The sequence below is a fragment of the Miniopterus schreibersii genome (genome assembly GCF_964146895.1).
Source record: "Miniopterus schreibersii genome assembly, chromosome: 5".
Classification (NCBI taxonomy): domain Eukaryota; kingdom Metazoa; phylum Chordata; class Mammalia; order Chiroptera; family Miniopteridae; genus Miniopterus; species Miniopterus schreibersii.
The window spans coordinates 76394910-76413808 of record NC_138106.1 but is presented as its reverse complement, the minus strand read 5'-3'; positions in this window follow the sequence as shown (position 1 = coordinate 76413808).

Genomic DNA, 18899 nt, shown 5'->3' with positions numbered 1-18899 from the left:
TCATAGGAATGCTTAACCAAATCCTGAAAGGAAGGCAATCAGGAATTGGGTACTTCAAAACACACACACACTCTCACACACACAAGCACACACACAACTGCACTGAAAGAAAAATCTGCTGCATGATATAGAACAAAGAATGATGAAGCTGGACCTGTTCTAAAGGCAAGCAACGAAGGACTGGAAGAATGCCTCATAGCGAAGGCTCTCCTGAGGCTCAGCTTGGAACTTGTATCCCTGACCAGGCTGGTTCTGAAAGGAAAATTCTCAAGTGGTGATGGAGAGCAGGATGGCCTAACACACATACTAGCCACTGTTGAACAACCAAACATTAAACCGATACGATTCTGCTGAAGTGTTTCTACAGAAATGCTGAAGGAAAAACTCTTTTGTATATAAAATAGGTTTCTGTTTTACATACCTATCACATGCATAAATATCTTAAATTTTCAAAATGCCTTAATGGATCACATACTCATAAGTAATTCTGGGGGAAATGCTGGCTTATTTCAAGAAGTAATACTCAGAATGTTTCCATTAGATCCTTTTTAAATCTGTACTGCTTATGTTCCCTGAGAACTCAGTTTCACATCAGTAAAATAGGAGTGTTTGATAAGATTATAACTAAGATGCCTTTAGGCACTCAAATTGTATAATTCTCTATTTATGTAACTGGTAGTTGAGTTTTCTCACATTATTTCATGGACAACCACAGTGCCATGCATACTAGGAAGCTAAAAATGTTTAATGCATGAGTGAATTTTAGTTTGCATTACTTAGATTTAAATAAAGAAACTTAATAAAATGTATTTCCACCAAAAGAATTACTTTTCAAGAAATATCTTTAAAAATGTATTGTCTTTGTTCTAATTGTTCAAAGTAAAGAAAAACTACAATTTATTTTAACAACAATGTAACAGATGAAAATGGGATACTATAGTAAAATGGCCTTAGCAATTACTTTTATTTTGCCAACAATATCATTGCCCTTATGCCTTGTTTTCATAGTATATGAAATATTAGAGAGATAGTTAGACAAAGATACTATAGAGGTATTCAACTCAACCAAAAAAGTTATGTATAACTTGTACAAGTGCCTAAAAATAAGTGCACAGTAATAGTAAGGGGTTATACTGTCTAAAGATTTGTGATAACAGGCAGGAGGTTCAACTTCAAGCTTGTAAAAGTATAATCAAATCACAAAGCTTATTGGTTTATAAATTTTTGAAAATATTTTCTCTCTTCATTATTAGAATTAGTAGTTGGAAAAATAGTACACAGACATTTGGATAGAATAATGAAGTTTCAGTCTAAAGGTGGGTGAGAAAGATTGAGGCATGAAAACAAGTTACTTTGGGACAGTAGAGAAAATATTTTTTATGCTTCATCATGGTTAGAGGTTTTTGAGGAAATTTTACTAGAATGGGACAGTCTTGGAATGTAAAAGATGACTAAACAGTGAACACTTTGGAAGACTGAACTTCCCAGAGGTGTGTTTTTACATATCAAAATGGAATGGAACCTGGAGTCATATTAAGGGTTGCAAACCTGAAGAAACTCATCTTCTCTGCTCCCCAGAGTCATTTATTTATATTTCAAAGAGATAGGCCTTAGGGGACTTCACTTTCTCTTCCTGAGAATTTATTTCCATTACGGAGAGTTTCTTTCCCTCCCTTAAGAGGGTGGCAACATATATTTGAGCTCCCAGGCTCATATTATTTTGGTTCCTCCCCTGTGGTACACAGTCCCCCTTTTGTGCACAAATAAGGTGCACCTGGCTCTCATGGAATCACCTAATAAAAGGGAAAGATTGGGGCATGAAGAACCAACACTAGGATTGCTGTAACTGACAGTAACTCTGATCTCTGCTCCAAAAAACTTTGTTTCATTCTGCGTATATATAAATAGACATTAAAAGACTATCAGTCACCAAGCAAGTGAAAGCTTCTCTTGTACCGTTTCTACCATTTCTCTCTCTATTTCAATCACAATGAATTTTTTTTGACAGTTACAACTCTCTCTCAAATAGTATGTTTATTCATTCATTTATCAATCAATTCATTTAAACTTCAACTGTGTCAAACACCTAGGAGATTAAGGAAATGCAAAATTAAGCCCTGACAAGAGAAAAAAAAATAAAGATGGTCAGAAAAACAAAAGCAACCAAACAACTAAGCAAACTAATTCCCCCCACCCCAACAACAACAGGACCCACATGGAAGTAAGTTGTAAAATCCATGATTAGTGCTGCCGTGAATAAATGGCAAGATAATTTAATGAGAGATTGAGGTGGTATCTACCTCAAATGTACAGGAGATTTTTTTAGTGGAAGAAGTCTTTGATGGACATCTTTTATATGTTATAAACTGCATCTTTGAGAAAGATGGGAAAAAGTGTTTGTATTAAAATATAATCACCTTAAGAAATGGAAGTAAATAGTAATAATTAATTATTCAGTCACATACACTGCTAAACAGTTTTTATTGTACAACTCATTACAATAAAATATTTTTATACTACACACATTTTATTAGTATTTAAAGCATCTGAAATACCTTTCTGTATTTAATATGAATAATTAGAGAAAATTTTAGTAAAGTAACAGACAACTTAAAATAATAAAGTATTTTTTTTGGCTAAATCATAATCAAATGCAGATAGTTTCATTTTCTATGGAATGAGTTCAACTTATTTTTCTTTTTTGTAAAAATGTGGTAAAATATGCTTAACACAAAATTACCATTTTAACTATTATTAAGTATTCAATGTGGCATAGATTGCCTTCACATTGCTGTGCAACCGTCATCACTATCTACCTACAGGATTTTTTATCTTCCCCATCTAAAGCTCCATACCTATTAAACACTAATTCATTCTTCCCTCTTCCAGCTCCTGAGAACCACCATTCTATTTTCTTTCTCTATGAATTAGACTACTCTAGGAACTTCATTTAAGTGGAATCCCACAATAGTTGTCCTTTTGTGACTAACTTATTTCACTTAGCAAAGCTTTTTCAAGGTTTATTTTGTGGCATGTGTCAAATGTTGTTTTCTTTTTAAGAGTAAATAATATTTAATTATATGTATATACCACATTTTATCTATTAATCTGCCCTTCTATCTTCTGGGTATTATGAATAATGCTTCTGTTGTACAAATATCTTTTGAATCACTACTTTCAACTTTGGGAGGTATATACACAGAAGTGACATTGCTGGATCGTATGGTAATTTTCTGTTTGAATTTTTAGGGATCTTTAGACCATTTGCCACAGTGATTATACCATTTTAGATCCTCACCAGCTAGGCACAGGACTCTATTTTCTCCACATTCTCACTAATACTTGTTATTTTCTGTGGGGTTTTTTCATTGTTTTTTGTTTTTGTTTTTCTTGTTGTTGATTAAATATATCTTTATTGATTTCAGAAAGAGGAAGGGAGAGGGAGAGAGAGATATAGCAACATCAGTGATGAGACAGTCATTGATGTGCTGCCTCCTGCATGTCCCCGATTGGGGATCGAGCCCAAAACTGGGGCATGTGCCCTGACTGGGAATTGAACTTCAAGCTCCTGGATCCTAGGCCAATGCTCAACCGCTGAGCCACACCCAGCTGGGCTCACTGTTTTGTTGTTGTTGTTGTTTGGTTGTTTGGTAGGTTGGTTTTGTGTGTGTGTGTGTGTGTTTTACTTTATACAATAGCCATACTAATAGTGTTAAGGGTTATTTTCATTTGATAGATATCAGGACAACTTCATTATATCATAGCTTACTGAGTAATTGGAATTAAAAGTTATTATATCCTACTCTAACTTCTGAGCTTAAAGACATTGGTGACAACCACTCTTTTTCAAGTCTATTGTAAGAAACTATTCTTATTACTTGTAAATAATAAATGATGCTTGTTTGATATGTCATAAATTGCAATCTTAAAAAATATTCAATGCCCTGCTGGGTGTGGCTCAGCAGTTAAGTATTGACCTAGGATACAGGGGATCGGGGTTCGATTCCAGGTCAGGGCACATGCCCAGGTTGCGGGCTTGATCCCCAGTCAGGGGCATGCAAGAGGCAGCCAATCAATGACACTCTCATCATTGATGTTTCTTTCTCTCTCTCTCTCCCTCTCCTTTCCTCTCTTTAAAATCAATAAAGATATATTAAAAAAAAAAAAAAAGTTCAGTTAGAACCCGATCCATAATTGCACTTCAGAAAATAAAGGAATACATTGTTATTTATTTTTATTTTTTTTTAGTATTTTATGGCATAATCAAAAGAACTGTTAACTGGGTTATAGGATGAACAATTAATAATTACTGATGGTTAACTATATTTTCTGTGTCTCTATTTAATTGCTCTTTGGGTAAAATGCATATCCATGGAAATCAAATAGGTATTCTATAATTAATTACTGGCAAAGTATTCATAGTTTTAATTTGACATTTCATAATACTTTATTAAAAGAACTAAAAAAATTCCACAAATGTTGCTATTTAAGTCTACCAGTTCTGTTTTGTTTAAACAGGTTATTTACTTTTAGAACAAGAAATGATGAAAAAGTCAATTTCTTAATGTCATAAAGCAGACTCTCATTTTTAGAATAAGAATATTTAGTTTTATTTAATAACTGATCCTTAAAAATATAAATCTGCTTCCATTTACTCTTAATGAAAGCATAATAATATTAAAAATAACTAATCTCAAGATGGTGGCAGATTGAGTGGAAGCTATAATGACACTCTCCCAGGACCAAATGGGAATTACAACTAAAATATAGAAAAATTCATCCTGAATAATCAACTGCAACTGAAGACGAGCTGGAGAGCACCCGCATAACTAAGGACAAAATGTGCAGACCATGTAGATATTGATAGGAAGTGAGGAGGTACGAGAGGGCTGGCTGGGCTCCCACAGGCAGCAGGTGAAGGTCCAGAGGGATATCTCAGCTGTAAGGGTTCCCCACTGAGGACTCTAGGGTCTAAACCCCAAGCTGGGCTTTCCAGACAAGAGCAGCAGAACTGAGAAAGGTGCCCACATAACATCTGGCTGTGAAAAGCAGCAGAGTTTCTGTCTGCCAGGGAGAGATGGCTGGAAATGCAGGCACCCTCTTAAAGAGCTAAGGCACAATGTTTCATGTGCTACCACTCACCTTGGGCTCCAGCAGAAGGAGGGCAGAGTAGACTGGAGCTGTGTGAAGAGAATCTAGGGTTGTGGGCTCTTGAGATAAAGCTCAGAAGGTAACTCTCTGGATTCCTGTGCTGAGTCATTCCCCCATACTACAGAGGACATTTTTCTCAGGCAGACATTTACCTTCCAAGCATCTTTTGCCTGGGGGAGGGAGGAGCAATTGCTTCACCCTGCTGGAAAACCTCTCACTCTACCCCCTACCCTGTGGAGTTTTACAGCCTGAGGCTCATTAAGAGAATCAGATTAATCAGCCTGCAGGCTGAGATACACTTCAGAGTGCTTTGAGTCTTTGCCTGATATGGTTATGGATATGGGCATTGGAAAAGTATACTTTGGTGTGCATCTTGGTCCTGTCCAAATGCACTCAGCTCCATCAGAGGAGGCCTCAAGCCCTGGGTTGTTGATAGCTCCAAATAGGATACTCAAGGCAAGTCACAAATAGTGTCTGACATTGGCCTGCACCAGAGACCCTCCAAAAAGACTGAGAGTCCTAGCAGATCTATCTAATGCATAGAAACAATCCCAAATAGGCAGCCCAAATGGAGACACAATAAAACAAGCTCCAAATGAAAGAACAAGAGAAGTCTCCAGAAAAAAATCTATCAGATATAAAGTTCAGAATACTGATTATAAAGATGCTCAGCAGCATGAAAAGGTATATGGAAACTATGAAGGTGACATGGCAGAAATAAAGAATACATTGGAAAAAATAAACAATAAATTAGAGGAAGCTGAAGATCAGATCAGCGAATTAGAAGATAGTGTAGAAAAAAATCACTCAATCAGAGACCCCAAAAGAAAAAAAAAATAAAAAAAAAACAGGAGGACAGTTCTAAAGCAGCTGTGGGGCACCATTAAATATAACAGTATTTGCATCATAGGAGTGGCAGGAAAGATCGAAAATAAGCAAGGTTTAGAGAACCTGTTTGAAGAAATAATGGCAGAAAACTTCCCTAACCTGGGCAAGGAAAAAGTCACACAAGTTCAGGAGGCACAGAGAGTCCCAAGCAACAAGAATTCAAAGAGGCCCATGCCTAGACATATAATTAAAATGCAAAAGATTCAAGACAAAGAGAGAATCTTAAAGGCAGTAAGAGGAAAACAATCTGTTACCTACAAAGGAGCTCCTGTAAAGATATCAGCAGAGTTTCTCATCAGAAACTCTACAGGCCAGAAGGGAATGGCATGAAATATTCAAGGTAATGCAAAACAAGGATCTGAAACCAAGACTGCTCTATCCAGCAAGGCTATCATTCAAAATAGATGGTGAAATAAAGAGCTTCCCAGACCCCCCCCCCCCAAAAAAAAAGGTTAAAGGAGTTTATCACCACCAAGTCAGCACCACAGGAAATGTTAAAGGGACTGCTATAATTACACGTAGAAATAGAAAGAGAAACATAGGCATAAAAAATTAAAATGGCAATAGATAAGTATATATCAATAGTAACCTTAAATATAAATGGAGTAAATGCTCTAATAAAAAGACATAGGGTGGCTGAGTGGATAAGAAAACATTACCCAAATATATGCTGTCTACTAGAGACCCAACTTAGAACAAAAGACACAGAGGATGAGAGTGAAGGATGAAAAAAATTTTCCATGCAAATGGAAATGAAAAAAAAAGCTGGGGTCCAATACTCAGGTCTGACAAAATAGTCCTCAAAATGAAGATCATAACGAGAGACAAGAGAGGTAGTACTAAAGGGATCAATCCAACAAGGGGATATAACCCTGATAAACATATATGCACCCAACACAGGAGCACCTAAATTTATTTAAAAACTTCTGGAGCACTTTAAGGGAGGGATGACAGCAATACTGTCATACTAGGGGACTTTAACATTCCATTAACTTCACTGGATAGGTCTTCCAGACAAAAAATCAACAAGGAAACAGTGAGCCTAAATGACACACTAGATTAGATGTATTTAATGGACATTTACAAAAATTTCACTCCAAAGCTGCAGAATATACATTTTTCTCAAGTACACATGGGACATTCTCAAAGATAAACATGTTAGGACACAAAACAAGTCTCTGTAAGTCCAAGAAGATTGAAATCATATCAAGCATCTTCTGGGACCACAATGGTATGAAATTAGAAATCAACTACAAAAAAAACACTAAAAAATATTCAAACACGTGGAAGCTAAATAGCATATTTTTAAACAATGAATGGGTTACCAAAGAGATCAAGGAAGAAATCAAAAACTTCCTGGAAACAAATGAAAATGAACACAAAACAACCCCAAATCTATGGAACAAAATGAAAGCAGTCCTGAGAGGGAAGTTCATAGCACTACAGGCCTATGTCTTAAAACAAGAAATACTTCTAATAGACTCTCTAATCCTACAACTTAAAGACTTAGAAAGGGAAAAAGAAAAGCTCAGAGTAAGTAGAAGGAAGGAAATAATAAAGATCAGAGCAGAAATAAATGACAGAGACTAAAAAAAAATACAAAAGATCAATGAAACAAAGAGCTGGTTCTTTGAAAAGATAAACAAGATGAACCTTTAGCAGACTCATCAAGAAACAAAGAGAGAGGAGCCAAATAAACAAAATCAGAAACAAAAGAGGTGAAGTAACAACTGACCCAACAAAAATACAAAGAATTGTTAGAAAATACTATGAACACCTATACTACACCAAGCTGGACAACCTGGATGAAGTGGACAAATTCCTAGAAAAATACAGCCTTCCAAAACTCAATCAGGAAGAGACAGAAAACCTGAACATGTGATAATTACTGATGAAGTTCAAGCAGTAATCAAAAAACTCCTAGCACACAAAAGCTGTGGTCTGGTCGGCTTCACAGGGGAGTTTTACCAAACATTTAAAGAACTGACACCTATCCTCCTCAAACTATTCCTCAAAATCCAGGAGGAAGGAACACTTCCAAGCTCTTTTTACAGACCAGCATTAGCTTAATTCCAAAACCAGATAAAGACACTACAAAGAAAGAGAATTACAGGCCAATATCTCTGATGAACATAGATGCTAAAATCCTCAACAAAATGTTAGCAAGTTAGATCCAGCAATATATTAAAAAGATCATAAGCCATGGCCAACTGGGATTTATTCCAGGTATGTAAAGCTAGTACAATATTGGCAAATCAATAAATGTGATACAACACATAAAGCACTTGAAAGACAAAAATCACATGATCATTTCCATAGATCATGCAGAAAGAGCATTTGACAAAATCCAACACCCATTTTTGATAAAAACTCTCAGCAGAGTGGGAATAGAGGGATCATATCTCCACATAATAAAGGCCATATATGACAAACCTTCAGCCAACATCATACTAAATGCGCAAAAATATCTAATCTCAATTTACATCTCAATGAAAATATTTTCCTTTGCTAATTCAATTATTTACTAAAAAATGTGATAAACCACAGTTTACAGGTTCTAGTTAGAAAGAATTAGGATTTATTTATTTATTTGTTTATTTATTTATTTATTTAAAATATATCTTTATTGATTTCAGAGAGAGGAAGGGAGAGGGAGAGAGAGAACCATCAATGATGAGAGAGTCATTGATCGGCTGCAGCCCTCAACCTGGGCATGTGCCCTGACCAAGAATCGAACCCCGATCTCCTGGATCCTAGGTCAAGGCTCAACTGCTGAGCCACACCGGCTGGGGAAGAATTAGAATTTATTTATCTGCCTCTTATTGTATTGGTAAATTGCACCTATTCCTGGTAATTTTCAGTAGACCAATTATCATAGACTTGTGTTTTTGCTTCCCAATGACTAATTTTTTTCAAGTGTATGCTCAGCTTTCCTAGTTTCATTCCCTTATGTGTTTTTACTTCACCAATATTCAACTCTTTCACCAAAATTTCTAAATTACTAACACTAGAAAATATCAATTTTTTCTTGTTTTCCTCCTCCTATGACCAGCAAAATTTTAAAAGGACATCCACTTATCTACTTGAACTTGTGATATATGTTAATGCTTTATTAATTTGGGGGTTATTTGCATTGTTTAGATAATTTTAATTAAAAAGTCCTTTTTAAGAGAAACTTAATTTTTGTATTTATTTCTATTCAATATTTAGAGTGTTTTTAGGAATAGAATTCCTCTGGGAGGGGACAAGTGGAATTAAAGTGATTAAGATTGTGTTCAGGCTGGTGATCTATTAGGGATAGAGTAGTGATGTCATGTTCAGTATGGTTGGCACTGTAAAACTTTCATTTTCCCCCAAAGTGATTGTTAGAAAAGGTATTGTATTGTAATGCAGAACAATTTGGGCTCTTTCATTTTTATATCTGTGATTTCTACAAGTCCCTTAACATATAGAGCCTTCAATTCCTCATCAGTTTTTTTTTTTAAAGATTGCATAAAGAACTTCCATAAATAAATAAAAAAAGAACAATTGTGAAAAATAGGGAATATTTTTGAACAAGCACTTCACATATGAGTATATCCACATGCTCAATAAATATATGAAACAGTGTTTAACATTATTAGTAATCAGGAAAATAAAAATGAAAATTTTAATCAAATGAGATATGAAAACAAACAAAATTACAAAAGAGAAGCAATAACAAATAGTGGTAAAAATTGAAGCCACTGAAACTACCCACAATGTTGGTCAGAGTACCAGGTGTTACAAACACTAGGGGAAGCACTTATAGCAGTTCTAGTAAAGCTGAAGATATATCTATGATATTACCCAACAATTCCACTCCTAGGTTCATAGCAAAGAGAGGTGAGTGCTTCTGTCTAGTACTACAATGTATAAGAATGTTTATATCTGCTCTAGACATAATATTTAAAAACTTCAAACAGCTAAATGCTCATAAAATAATGTATAAACAGTAGTATTGTCTCAAAATAAATTACTGTACAATGATAAAACGGATGAATTATGCTACATAAAACACCGCGGATAAATATCAAAGATATAAGTGAGTAAAATAGAATTATAAAATTTTAAAACTGGTAAAATAACCTAAGGTGATAAAATTCAGAATAAAAGTTACATTTGGGAAATTCAGTGAGTGATGGAGAACAGAAAGGATTCTAGGATATTTGTGATGCTCATATTTTAATCCTAGTAACACAATTTCTCAGTTGTATATATTTATAAAAGTTCATTAAAGAGTACCCTGAAGATATGTTACTTTTAGTAGATTATACTTCAACAAATTGGTTAATAATATTAATGTGAAACATTCTCTATGACCTCTCTCAAATCTAAAATTCTATGCTTCTTTGAAATCCCTCATCTCTCTCCTGTCAAATTTCCTTCTCTATGTCAACATTCTATCCCTTGTTTAATCTGCTTCTCTCGGTCAATGTGAATTATTCCCATACCTGGCAATTTCCTAAAACTCAAATGAATAATTTAACTCACAGCTATGGCTTTAAAATTTCTACTGCCTACTCTCATCTTTATCTTAACTGTCTCTTTAAGGGTTGAACAGACCTAGGTAGCAATGTCATGCATCAACTGTAAGCTGCTTTTCTACATTGAATTGATAATATGTTAGTAGTAGTAGGTATACTTTTTTTGTTTTTCTGTTTTCTCTTTTATCCTCACTGCAGGATATTTTTTCTATTGCTTTTCAGAGTGGGAGAGAGAGAGAGAAAGAAAGAGAGAGAGAGAGAGAGAGACAGACAGACAGACAGACAGACAGAGACAGAGAGACATCAGTTGCCTGCTGCACTCACCCCAACAGGGGCTGGGGATCGAGTCTGCAACCCAGGTATATGCCCTTGACCGGAACAAAATTCAACAACTTTCAGCCCATGGACCAATGCTCTAACCACTAAGCAAAACTGACTAGGGTGACTCTAATCCAATTTTTGATCTTGTTTTATTATTGAAGTTTCAACATCAACATCTGGAAAAACTATTTTTGGAGAATAGTTAAATAAAATAAAAATAAATTTAATTTAAAAAATAAAATAAAATAATAAATTAATATATTTTATTTCTCAATAAATCAAGATTCTTTACCTATTTTATTTTCACATTATACTATTGAAATAATGTTCTTAGAAATCAGTAATTTGTTATTTGTATATGTGTTTCTAAAAATAATAAAATTAGAATGAATTAGAAGCCTTACAATATAGAAAATTCTACATCTCTCATGGTAAAACAGAACAAGGCAATATATATATATATATATATATATATATATATATATATATATATATATATTTTAGGAGTTTGTCATAATACTCATCTCAGATCAATCCTCACACACAGGATTGTTTTGAATCCCCTGTTATTTGAAGACAGCGACTTACCCATAACAATGTGATAGCACATCTAAATTCTAGGGGATTTTATACCTCAGTAAACATCAATACAATGCAAATGATGATTTACTGGTTTTCTTTTATCTATGATCTTTTATTCATTGCCTCATGTAGAGAAAATGTGAAATGTAGTCTTTGTTCCTCAAATGCAGAGAGAGGGTGCAGAATTCTTGGATCAGCTATCCTTTCTTTTTCTTTTTTTTAAATGAGAAGGCAAGCATTCAACACTTTGGTGTTTTATTTTAGGGTGAGTGTTTTCTAGTATTTTAAAAAAGTCTAATGGCAATTATTTGTCCTTAAGAAAATGAATTTGGTTTTGGTATTTAAGTATTAGATTGAAATGCTTTTCTTACTCAAAAAAGATTTTGACTAAATAAAAAGTTCAATTTTATTACATTCAAATACGCAGTGTTGACATTCATAAACCTGCTGTGCATTCTCTCTACTTGAGCTGCGATGGGACAATGAGCAGTGGAGAAGCAGAGTATGAATTCCACAAAATGAGCACTGGTGCTTTATGTTAAAGTATATTGCACTTAAAGGTTAATCATGTTCAATATTTCATTCCCAAGTATGAAAAGTTATAGGTCCTACATAACCTCAGAGTTAAAGAGCACATTGACTCTCACCAAAACAAAGAGATTTTGAATGAACCAAACTCCTTTATAAAAGTTTCTCCAAGCAGTCCCCACGCAGATATCTGTGTCTGGCAGCAGCTGCCCCTTGTATTGTTGAATAGCCCTTACTTTGTTACTTTGCCTTTTCTGGTTGTTATTGGTTTTCTGTTCCTTTGTTTCCATGTTAAGCCTACCTACTACTTCTACCCAGTAATAAGTCCTGCCTTCTGAGTATATAGAAAGAACATGTGATTATGTGATAGCACAGAAGTGCATCCATACACCTCTCCCTACCTATCACAGTGGGTCCCCCCAGGCTGATCATCTCCAGCCTTATGACTTTTAACCATTTTTCTCTCAACAAACTCCTCCCCCTCGCTGCCCTTTCATTTATTATTCTTTCCCTCTTTTCTTAGTTTCAATAAGCATTTAACTAGGATCTACCACATACCAAATAGTGCAGTTGCTAAAGGTGATTATAATAAAGATATTGTCTTTAAAGAACTTTAGTGAACTTTCTATGGCAACTAAACAAATGATTACAACCCTGTAAAGCAAATACTGTAATGGAAAATAAACATGTGGATTATTACTATATTCAATTCTGATAATAATACTCTAGAGATGAGTATTATGATGTTTATTTTGCAAATTATAAAGGTAATATATGCCTATTTAAAAATACATACATGTAATGATAATAAAAATTATTATTATTATTATGGTGAAAGTTTATTACTCATTTGCTTTATGCCAAGACAATTTACTAAGCAGTTTGCATTTATTACCTGTTAAATTCACAATAAAACATTGTTGTATGTGCTATTATTATACTAATTTTCAAGGGTAAAAATGTGAGGCAAAAACATATTAGATGACTTTCCTATGTTTTACTCTAAGAAACTGGTAATTCTTGGTTAGAGGTAAGGTCACGTAATTCCTGCACCTGCACTTTTATAAGCTCAAAGTGACATGAATATCAGTCACATTGCACTTTGACATGCTCTACCTTAGGCCTCCGCACATTCACTTGCCCTTGTTTTGGCCACAGCATCCTGGTTTTTCATTCAGGTGTTCACCCTGCGCTGTGGGACTTGCTTCGATCCCCACAGGTCTGGTGGTGGGTCTAAAGCAATCAGCAGCACCTTTTCCCTGCGCACCTGTGAGTCCCTTGCAGATGACCTTGGCATCCAAATGCAACCAAGGAGATGTTGGGAGGCGACTTCTGAGTAAGACAAAATTCTTACGGTTCTGCAGAAGTCATCTGAAATTATCCTAAAAATAAACAAGAAAGAATGCAGTCCTGTGAAGCTGTTGGAAGCCATCTGGTCAGCATGTTGAGAATCTAAACTATGTAACTCAGAAGCAAAACATAAAAACAATTTGGCAAACTGTGCTGCAGACATTTCTTCTTTGGGCTATTCAGAAAGCTATGCCCCAAATTCCCTTGTACTACTCCAACCTGCTGGGATTGGTTTTCTATTGTGTGAAAGAAAAAATTCCAACTTGATACAGTTCAGTAACAGAAGTGTGCTGTATTAACCTCACAGGATAGATGGGTACAGATTATAGGTAAAACTATTCTTATTATCTCCTCCAAATCTTCTCCACCACTGTCTTATTGGCTCAGTTAACCTTGACACAGAATTTCGCCATTTCTCTCCCAAAATAATACAGATATTTAAATTTAAGTGTTATTGAAATAAAATGGCAAAGAGAATATTCCTTAAGAGACCTGTGTTATGAACTATTCAAGAAAGTATAAAGATTGGGATGAGATTAGTTATATCCATTTACGTATTTATCTAATAATATTCACTAAGCATCTACTGTGTGTCTGCCCATGGGATGAAAATATGAACACGTAAACAAAATCCCTGTGCTCACAGAGTTTACAGAGTCTAAATTTCTTCCAACACACAGTCTTTAGTGACACTAAATGCAGATAGAGTCATGAAGCAATTTAGAAATTAGTAGGAAATAAATGTTAAAACATACAATATTCATTTTTCTAGTAGCACAGTCGATTTAGAATACCAAAAATGAACTGAACATCCATGTTTAACAAGTGCCCTCCAACTACATAGACATGAAACAATCGATAATTAGAAAAATGTCACAATGGTTCCATGTTGCTCCTGTAGGAACCTTTGCTACACGGAAGACGTGACATACATTGCACTGTTTTGACATGATTAAGTGTCAAGGGAATGACATTTCTGAGGTAAAGCAAGGTTGAGTTACACTGACTAAAAATACAGGTTTCTACTACCTGAGCTTGAAGGAATATATGTATAGCATTTGTGATAGTAAATTATTAATAATTTAACAGAATTTGATTTTTTTAATATAAAGAGAAATAACTACTAAATTAGAAAAAAAGAGTCTATTTCAAAGAGCTGTAATATATTGTGTTGGAAGTGTATTATAACTCATTTGCATTTTAATACTATTATGTATGTGTTTTGCTGAAAATAAATGTTTGTTTTTTATACTGAATCAATGCTAAATAGATAACTGTGAGTCAGGCATTTCCAATTAGCCTTGCCTTATTTAATATTTTTGGTTAACTATTATTGGTTAAATATGATTAGCTATCTATTCTGTTTGTTTAAATTTTAGATCTATTTCAAAATAAAATATGCAAAATATTTCCCTTCTATTGAATTTTATTTAGGAGAAAAATATTTTATGTACTTTATTTTGTAGAAAATATGATTTATGAAGAATGCATTTTTCCTATTTATCACAATTTTGAAGAATATACTATTGTAGGGTTGAAAATCTACAATTTACAAAAGAACAGTTAACTAAATTTTTTAGCTTATATTTATATTAAACAGGAGATCCTTTCTCATTTTTTTCCATAGAAGACTGTGAAGTTATTTATTTAGTCAAGAGTCAGTTAAATTTGCCACTGATTGATTTTAAAATAGCATCTTGATAAATACATATATATAATGTTTAAATATAATAGCTTTTAATTATCATTTGGAAGGAAATTCCTTAAATTACTAAGAATGATAATATGAGGTTTTTGCAGCCTAAGAAAAAGCTTTGAAGGTTGCTGTAGACTGAATTTTGTTCTCTCCACCTCCAAATTCATATGTTGAAACCCTTCCCCCAAAGTGACTGCATTTGGAGATAGAATATATAAGGAAGTAATTAAGAGTAAATGAAGTCATAAGGGTGGGGAGCTCCTCTCTCCCCAAGTGAGAACACAGCCAGAAACAACCATACTGGCATTCTTATCTCAGACCTCCAACATCCCGAACTGTGAGAAAATAAATTTCTGTTGTTTAAGCCACTCAGTCTATGGTAACTTGTTATAGAAGCCTGAGATAATAAAAACTAGATTTTAAATGAGCACCTAAGACCACAAACAACAACAATAAAAATAATAATAGTGTGCTATGAAAGTCATTTAATCTCTATTCATGAGTTCCTTTATTAAGCAAATATTTATTCTATACCTACAATGTGCCAGTGAGAAAAAAGCATTCATAGGACTGTTCCTGGCTCAGGAGAGTATGTATTTTAATGTATTTTTAATAGAAACTGTGTATGAATATAGAGTATGACAGGACTGCCATTTTAGATATAATGACATAGCGGTCACAGAGACCTTAAGGAAATGGGAGTAAAAGTTGGAGGAGTCATACAAACTCTTAGAAGAAAAGCATTCTGTGAAAATAAAAAAATTAAGTGCAAAAGTCTTGAGACAAAAAATCATGCTTAGTGTATGGAGTTGTTATGGAAAACTGTGTATGTGATGTGGGTGTAGTGAGAGGAAATAAGGATTGAAAGTATGGATATCATGTTGGTTCATGGTAAAGACTTTGGAATTAATTCCAAAGGATGTGGCATATTAGTTTAAATTGAACATATACTTTAATTTGAAACACTGGAGAATTTACCAAAAAAACCCAAAAAACTGAAGAACATGAAATTGATGAAAAGATCCTGATTTTTATTAACAATGAAGAAATTCAGAGAGGCAAAGAAAAAATAATAGTCCACAGTATTTCCTCCTTTGGATGTAATCATACTTTTGCATGTGGTGGATGCGACCTTCTGCAGTGATCTAATCTAAAACAGCCTCTCCCACATAATCTGCTAACTTTTCTTCACAGCAGTTACTGCTACCCCACAAAAGGGCATCCTAAAATCTGTATATTTCTTTACTGTTTAATCTACATTACCATTAGATTGTAAACGTAATGAGGAAAAGGATTTTGTCTTTCTTCCTTCACATTATATTCTAAATGGCTAGACTAGTGCCCATTAAATGTAGATTGGCTGAATTAATAAAATTCAGCAGTTGAAATCAAATTTGATATGATAAGAGAAATGTCATAGTAAAACAGAGGCTCTAGTATAGTGGAGTGTTTGCCTATTTTCACAACAAGATTGCAAGTTCTGCAGGACTGGCTGGGTTTATGAGTTTCTAACTGATGTAAAATCACCTAGTACAGCACTTTAAAAACAAAGAAAGTCAGCTGCTACAGATAATCTAAAGAAAATTTGAATTAGTGGGAAAATACCACAAATCAACTTAAAATATTTTTTAACTCATTGGAAAAATATTTCTGTTTTAAGGAAAAAAGAAATTGAAAAAATAACAGTTCTGAAGAAACAAGTTGAGGTATAGAAAATGGGAAATTAAATGGCAGATATAAAAAAAATCAATAAGAATATCAAATACAAAGATTCGAAGAAAGTGGATAATTGGGTAAGCCTACTTTTACTTGGAATTAAAAATGAGAGTATCAAATTACCTTTTAAATTATTTTTACTGATAAATTCATCAATGCTAAATTAAACTGAATATGGTTTCTGTTATGTCCCAGTCTACTTTGAGGGAATACTCACAAGATAATTTTATAGTATCATTTCCTTAATTACTGTTGTAACTACCTCCATAACCTGATATTTTAAAACTATTTTGCATATTTATTATAGTAGGTCACCTAGCACATTTTAATATTGCTAAATTTTGAGAAATTTAAAATTAAATGTCATTTAAAATGTATCTATTTTAAAATAAACTATTAGCAGCCTATGGATTTCAAACAGAGTAAAATCAGTATTATTAATTTCAAGGCTACAATTTTTCCTTGTGATTATTTAAGCTAGACAAGGTTGCAGTATCACTGGGGAATTAATGCAGGGATGGTCTTGGGATTTGCATAGTAATTGGTTTGACACATGTGCCATACTGTACAGGACTATGGACACAGATGGTAATGAATATACTAGCTGTGGTCCCTGAGATCAGTGAAAAATGTGATGAAATTGATTTTTTTAATTCTTTGAGGTTTATAAGCAAGCACGCTGGCTAATGAGCTAATTTAGATAAGCTTCAAACAAGAATATAATCACATTAATGGTAATTAGTAAAAAACATCACAAAATGAAGCCTTTTAGTTTCCATTCCAAGTTTTAATTAGCAATTAAAAGAGAAGTTACTTGATCTAAGATTAATTTTCATTGTATTCTTATAATTTTTATGTAAATATGTAAAGTAGTTTTAGATATGTTATTTCACATATGTCTCCAAAGAAAATATTACCGAATGTCATTTCAGTGATGAATATTCTAAAATCTATATTTAGAGTAAACAGTGGAAATGTGGTGCAGTTATGAGTATTCTTAGATATAAATTAAATTCTAATAAAGGAAACAAAAAAAAAATTGCCCTATATGAAAACATCTAAATTAAGGCCAATTCTTAATTCTTCAAGTTTTAAATAATTTCTAAGTCACATATTTTCTTTTTCATAATTGAGAAATTGACCTACTATGTGCCATAATTATTGTCATTTGTTCATATGTAAAAAATTTTAGTATTGACAAAATAAATTAATAAATAAAAAATATTAAAATGCTTTCTTAGAACAACCTCATTATTTGGCATTTCAGCCATAAAATTTATATAACAGAATGTTTAAATATTATTGCCAATCATATATGAAATATTTAAAAAGAGCATACAATATTTTTGCTGTAGGGGTATATAGTAGAATTTAATATCATTTTTGGTGACTCTCAACAGAACAATAGGACAAACCCACAAAAGGAAAAGAACATTCAATTGAGAAGTGTAAAGTGTTTACTAGTCTAAAGGTTACCTAATATCTATTCAGTAAGAGTTAATTCATCAACAAAACATTTTTATGTTGCATGGAAACTTAATAGTTTTATATATTTTTTGCCTTATGGATTATATGGGTTCTTTTTACAATTGTTTTATTCTATTAGTTTTTTAAAAGTAATTGTATTTCTTTAATTTAATATTTGAATATAGAACTTATTGTCAGTTGATGCTTTAAAGGTTTTAGAAATGAAAACTCATCAAATCCTCATTTTTTAAAAAATGTGTGTTTCTTTGCTAGCACCTTTTCTACTACAACTCCAGGGATTCAAGCATTATTCCGATAAGACAAAGTTTGTGATTTATTCATCTTTATAATCTTTACTTTTTAGTTCCTGGAACAAAGAAGATGCTCAGCCAATGTTTGCTGAATACAAGAGTAAATCCAGCCTTATCTGCTGTTATCTATGAGGGGAACCTTTTCAAGATACAAACTGGGGGTACTCAATATTTTTAAAAAGTCTGAGATGTTAGCAGTTCCACTGGTTATTTTACAAATTACACAGACATTGCAAATATCATTCAAAACACTATTTACCACAAAATTTCACTGGATACTTTTTCAAGTACTTTTAAGCAGGGAGGCTTAATAATGTAATATGATCTTAACCCACAATACTAGAAAATATATCTCATGGCGCAGGCTTAAGCACTAAAACACTA